This window comes from Lytechinus variegatus, chromosome 12, assembly GCF_018143015.1.
Source record: "Lytechinus variegatus isolate NC3 chromosome 12, Lvar_3.0, whole genome shotgun sequence".
Classification (NCBI taxonomy): Eukaryota; Metazoa; Echinodermata; class Echinoidea; order Temnopleuroida; family Toxopneustidae; genus Lytechinus; species Lytechinus variegatus.
Window position 1 is genome coordinate 11,593,342 of NC_054751.1, and position 6,000 is coordinate 11,599,341.

Sequence of the window (6,000 nt, forward strand, 5' to 3'; positions counted from 1 at the left end):
ATGAGGGAAAAATCAGGGAATTTTGATCGGCCGAAAAGTCGAAAGCGTGGTAGTCAGTCAGTCAGACTCTGTTATATTTTGTTGCATATCAAAACAAACATCCATCAATGACTGGTTATGGTGGGGTTTTTTTAGTGTAGCCTCTTTGACTGCAGTACAGTTTTTATATTGAAAATACATGTAATTCACTGTATCAACTTAGAAAACATGTGAAACTTTGAATGGGTTTAAATAGTTATCAGGGAATTTTTAAACTTCATCAGGAAAAATCAGGGAATTTGTTTTCATAAATAGCTGGGAACCCTGCTTTAACAATAATTAACTTTTAGGAACTTGCATGAGAGAGTGAGGGAGAGAGAGGGTGGGTGGGGATTAGAACCAGTATATATAGTATATATAGTATATATTCACATTTCATGTAATTTTTTTAAAATCACATTAAAATATGAACACAAAGATGCAAGGAGGCAGCATCAACCTCATGGTATTGAGATAGAAGGAAACATGAAAAATATAGAATAAAATCCAATGATGGAACATGGAACATTACTCAAAAAGAAAAAATCTTACTCTGAAGGAAGGCTAAAGGGGGATGACCTGATCAGCGTTGATAGCTCGAAGGGCTTGATTAATAATCCTTAGTTAATACCCAGTATAGACACAGATGGGAGTAGGCCTACTTGATCATGTCTGTATTGAGAGTGTGTCCATACAAAGATAACTGAGGTGGATTGGGACAATTTCTTTGTATAGGTCTCTCTCTATATATAGATTTATGTAATATTTTTATCCTGGTATTAAACTACCTTGAACAAGAGGATCACATTTTTAAAACGATTGTGAGAAATCTACATTGTCTGCTGCCACAAGCCCACTGTATATGTTAGGTTTATAAGGAAGTGGGAAAAGGGAATGAAGGAAAGAAAGAACAATTGAAAGAAAGAGAGTGGGGAGGGAAGGAAAGAAAGAAAGAAAGAAAGGAAGGAAGAAAGAAAGAGAAAGAAAGAAGGAAAGAAAGTGTTGCCCCAACATGTATATAGCACATTCCCCTATGTATATACATGTATACACAATTCTGTTTATTCTGTTTAATTATTCAATTCTGTTTAATTCATTAATGGACTAAAACATTGTATGGACATACCAGGAGTAAACCTTCTTGAGTTAAACATGATGATATCAAGTTTCTAAGCAGACTTTTCCGGATGTCAATTATCTTACACCCATCATATCATATACTAATTACAGATTTTCAAAAATCATAATGTCCCCCTTCCCGCCCCCTCACTTTTGAATTTCCTGCGTGCCTCTTCTATAGGATTACACCCCAAGGTTAGGTCAATGTCACAGATTGTGTCAGAATTGTGATGAACAGTATTACAAAGGCGTGATGGTATTTCATGTTTGGCAATGAGACTTGGAAGGGAATTGCTTTATTATTTTTGTGTCATTGAAATATAACTTCTTAGTCCTTTATTCGTAAATCAAATATATGGGGATGAAGCACAGAAACACACCAAAAAAAAAATAGATAGAGAAAGAGATTAGAAAGAAAATCGTGGAATTCCTTACAACTTCTTCAGTTGGCGGGTATAGTGCTCAATACCCCTTCGTATTCCTCTAAGGAATAAAATCGAAGCAAGAGTATGTGTATGACCCTAATCATACTTAATACATGCATGGGTGATGAAACAACTAATGTAGGCCCAATATGAAATATGAGATACAGTTTCCTCGTTATAATATGTGAAACAAACTTGATTCCTCCATGAAATACATAACATTACCATTGTTGTAACCTATAGCGATTTGATGAATAGTCTCGTTATTTTCATATACGCAAAAAATAAATATTATGTCATTCGTATGCCCTACAATACAATAAGAAAGAAGTAATTAGCGAGTGAAGTCGTTGACTCTATAATTTGCACATATCACAGCATTGTAGCTTCTTCTTTTTTTTAAATAAATCTAAATGTCACAAGTTTCTCATTATACATCCGATATTGTACATACACTTGCACGCTGCACTTCACCAGTACGACAATACACCAGACGGTGGACTGTAGCCTACTGTTTCCAGAAGAAGAAGAAGATATTGAAAAAAGGCAGTTTTATGCCTATTTCATTGTCCTCCTTTTAATCTTCCTTAGAAATCATGAAAAAGTGAATAATTATATTTCTCATATTACAGTGTTAAGGGAATTTCACGCAGATCAAGACAATCGTCTCGCTTTGTAATACGGTACGCGCCTGAAAGTCGGCTACCTTGCCCTATTCTAAATTTCTTCTTTCGATTATTTTATTTTTCTCCGAAGTGTCACTTTCCGACAGGTTTTGGCTGACAAGCCCGGTCAGACGACTCTTATTTGTTACTAGTTGCCATGGTGACACAGCGGGTTGCGTTTCGTACCTCCGAGACCAGGTGGTCATGGTTGGGACAGTGGTCCGGAAGCACTGGGTTCATGACTCACCCAAGGATTTCAGGGGTTGGAACATGGGGTACAACGGGTCTCTGTATATTCCCCCTTATAAACCCATTTTTTCTTTGCTTGACTCTTTTTATCCAATACCAATACCTTCTGTTATAAATCGTTCCCATTCCCCTGCTTAAACATATACGTATAAATTATACTTTTGATGTTACGTGTTTTATGACTGCATGGGTACATTATCCAGCTTGTATTTTTAAATATTCTTATCGGTTTTTTTTTGTTCTGTTTCCCCTTCATTAGAAATACCGGATTTGCCACTTTCGTTACCCATGATCACAGGTGGATGCCGAACTTTGTAATCACAGGAGGGGGACATTAAACAGAATTTTAAAAGGAGTGAAAGAAGGGGAAACGCGACAAAAGAAAAGACAGAAGTCGTACACAAAAATATGAATCTCCAGATAGTGGACCGGGAACCGATGACGATTCTGGCCAAAAAGACATTGTGTTCCTGTCCTCTGAATCAGCGCATATACCCCACATGGTGTCAAATAGAATTTTTTTTTTGAATTATATCAGTTTTCTAAGAATATTTTTTGTTTAATATCATCTAGTGACAAAAAATAGAGTATTATAAAAGCTCGTCCCTGCCCTTCACAGAATCCCGAGCTCGTCCCTGTGGTGACTCAGCGAGGAGATTCAATATCTCGGGCGAGAAAATAACAGGTTGAGCGAGATGTCAATAACTCCGTGATGGTATTCAGAGAAGGGGGTCAGGGAAAGAAAAAAAGAAAAGGGGGTTGATTAGAGGAGAAAGCGCTCGAATAGAGAGTGTTAGGGAATGACCGTCAATGACATTATAGAGCCAATATTCTAATAGCGAGGTAGGGGCACAAAAGTAGTGGCGCAATTTCCAACCATTCCCAACCATACGGTCCATTATAATGATGATAATCTTGATTATGATTTTTGTACATATAGATTAAAAATGTGTTTTCTTGCTTACATTTAATACATCAAAATGTTGGAAACAAGTTGAAAATGTTCATTTCATTTATTTCACATTAAAAAAATAAAAACCATACATAATATTACAGATAATCACAAAATGACAGAGATAAACATAATATAACAAAATTAACATACAATGGTAAATAATGGAAATAAACGAAGTGAGCCAAAATTTCGAGGGAGCCAAACATGGAGCAAAATTTCTAAAAAGTCGCGAGCGAGCAAACATATTATAATAAATTTTTACAAGATCATATTTCACTTTTTTTTGCTTTTCATTTTTCTCATTTTTTGGTGTCTTCTGTCTATTTTCTATCTATCTATCTGTCTATCTATCATCTACCGATATATTTTCAAAATCCTAATCCACCTCTCTCTCTATCATTAATCCCCTTTCCTCATAATTATCATCCCTGTCACCACCGTGTTTTGTTTTGTTTTGTCAATCGAATAAACCAAAGCACTCACCAATAGCAAATAATTCATTTACACTCTGTCGAGTGACCATCACGATAGCAACGGGAACAGCTAAAAAAAACAATACAAAAACACAACAACAACCCACCAAAAACGAACAAACAAATAAAAAAGGGAACAAAAGAAAAACACAGACAAACAATATCCTCGTATCTGCATTCTTCGTTTGCTTGTTCGTTTCTAAAGTGAAATAATCAACCTTGAATGTTCGAGATGTATTTTCCGTTATTCTCTCGTTTTTTTCAATGTCAACTTGTGTGAATCTGTTTTTACTCCCCCTCTTCGGAAATCCTGAATTCTGGAAGAGCAATTTAGAATATTGTTGCCCCGATTGTTGCTACTGGTCAGTCACATAGCGAAGGTTTTTGCTGTTTGATGGGGGGGGGGGTGATACATAGATCTATGAAAGGACGGTGGAGGGGGAACGTTTCGTGTTTTCTCATTTCACTCTTTTCAAATGAGTGCTTCTCTTTATGACCAGTCCGGTGTTTTTTCAATGATTACCAATATAGAATTGATAGAATAATAATAAAAAAAAATCAACGTAATTAATTACAAAAGTAAGACATTTTCGTACTTGGTTGCCCTATTCACTTTTAAGGGGGGTGGTTTGCTGTGTGTTTGTTTAGTTTGTACGGCTTTGATTTTAGAAACCTCATATGCCTTTGTTTCTTTAGTCAGTCAATAATGGGAACGAAGAGCCCTTTTCCTAACGCTCCGCCACTTAGTTTCGTAAATTGTAATGGCACCGAATTGCTTTTAGTTCAAGTTGAACCGAAGTGACACTAAAGGGTTCGCCAACTGTTTTATTTAAAAGAAGGAAGCCCTATAGAAACAAGTTTGCTTGTGGCAAAATAGAACAAAAATCAAAGAAACAAATCAATGAAAGTTTGAGAAGAAATGAACTAATATTATCATATTTATGTGCATTTGAATTTTGAGATCATATGAACATCATATTGGCAAATGGTAATGCGACTAACATGTGTGATGCAAAATTACTTATTCAGTTTTTCTTTTCTTTTTTTCTTTTTTTTTTTACGTGGGATGACTTGAAGAGGTTCAAGAACCTTCATAAATATATCATGAACAAAGAGTTTGCACTATCATTAGAATGAGAAAAACTATCTTTGCAGTGTACAAAGGGGAAATTTGTACTTGATAAAAGCAGAAGAAGGAGGAGAGGAAGCGGAAGAGGAGGAAGAAGAAGAAAAGCTTTGAAAACAAAAAGAATATGAAGAAATGCAAACTTCCCGCGCTCAAATTTGCCGTTTTCTAACTGATTCAGGGGTGGCGATTTTACGCAAGAAAAAATGCCCCCTCACGAACGTGTACTGTGCCCCTTTCATGAGAGTACCCGTTTCAGGTGTTATCGAGTGCCCTTTCTCGTATAAGTGCCATTTTCCCCCAAAATGCCCCCTCACGGACGTGTTCTGTGCCCTTTTCACCTGAGAAGAACACATTTTATGTGCTAGCAAGTGCAATATCTTTTATTAATTTCAAATTTAACCCCCCAAATCACCCTTAAGACTCACGAACGTGTTCTGTGCCCTTTCACCAGAGAAGGATCCGTTTATGCCGTTAGCAAGTGCCCCCTTTCCTTCTTATAGGGGCCCTTTCTCGTATTAGTGCCCCTTTTTACCTAAGAAAAGTGCCCCCACGGATGTATTATGTGCCCCTTTCACCTGAAAATGACCTGATTTATGTGTTATTGAGTGCCCTCATGCCTTCTCATAGGTCTGTTCTTCATATCAGTTGTCGTGAAAAAACATTTTTTCGTTCCCGGTGAGCTCCTGGTTTCTTCATTTAGTGCCGTTCTGCTTCTTCCTGCAAGCTAGTGCATAATGATTAAAAAAAATGTGAAAATAATCCTACGTACCTTAAGTCTCATGAGTCATGTGAGAGGGGTAGATAAGTCATATTTATTCTTTGTTTTAAGATCATGGCCGTACGCATGGGGGTCAGTTGCCCCCTTAGAAAATTTGAAAACTCATATTTTTTACTGCAGATTTTCACAAAATTCACCAAAAGTTTGCACAAAATCCATCAACTTCACTTAACAAAATGCAAAAGCGCC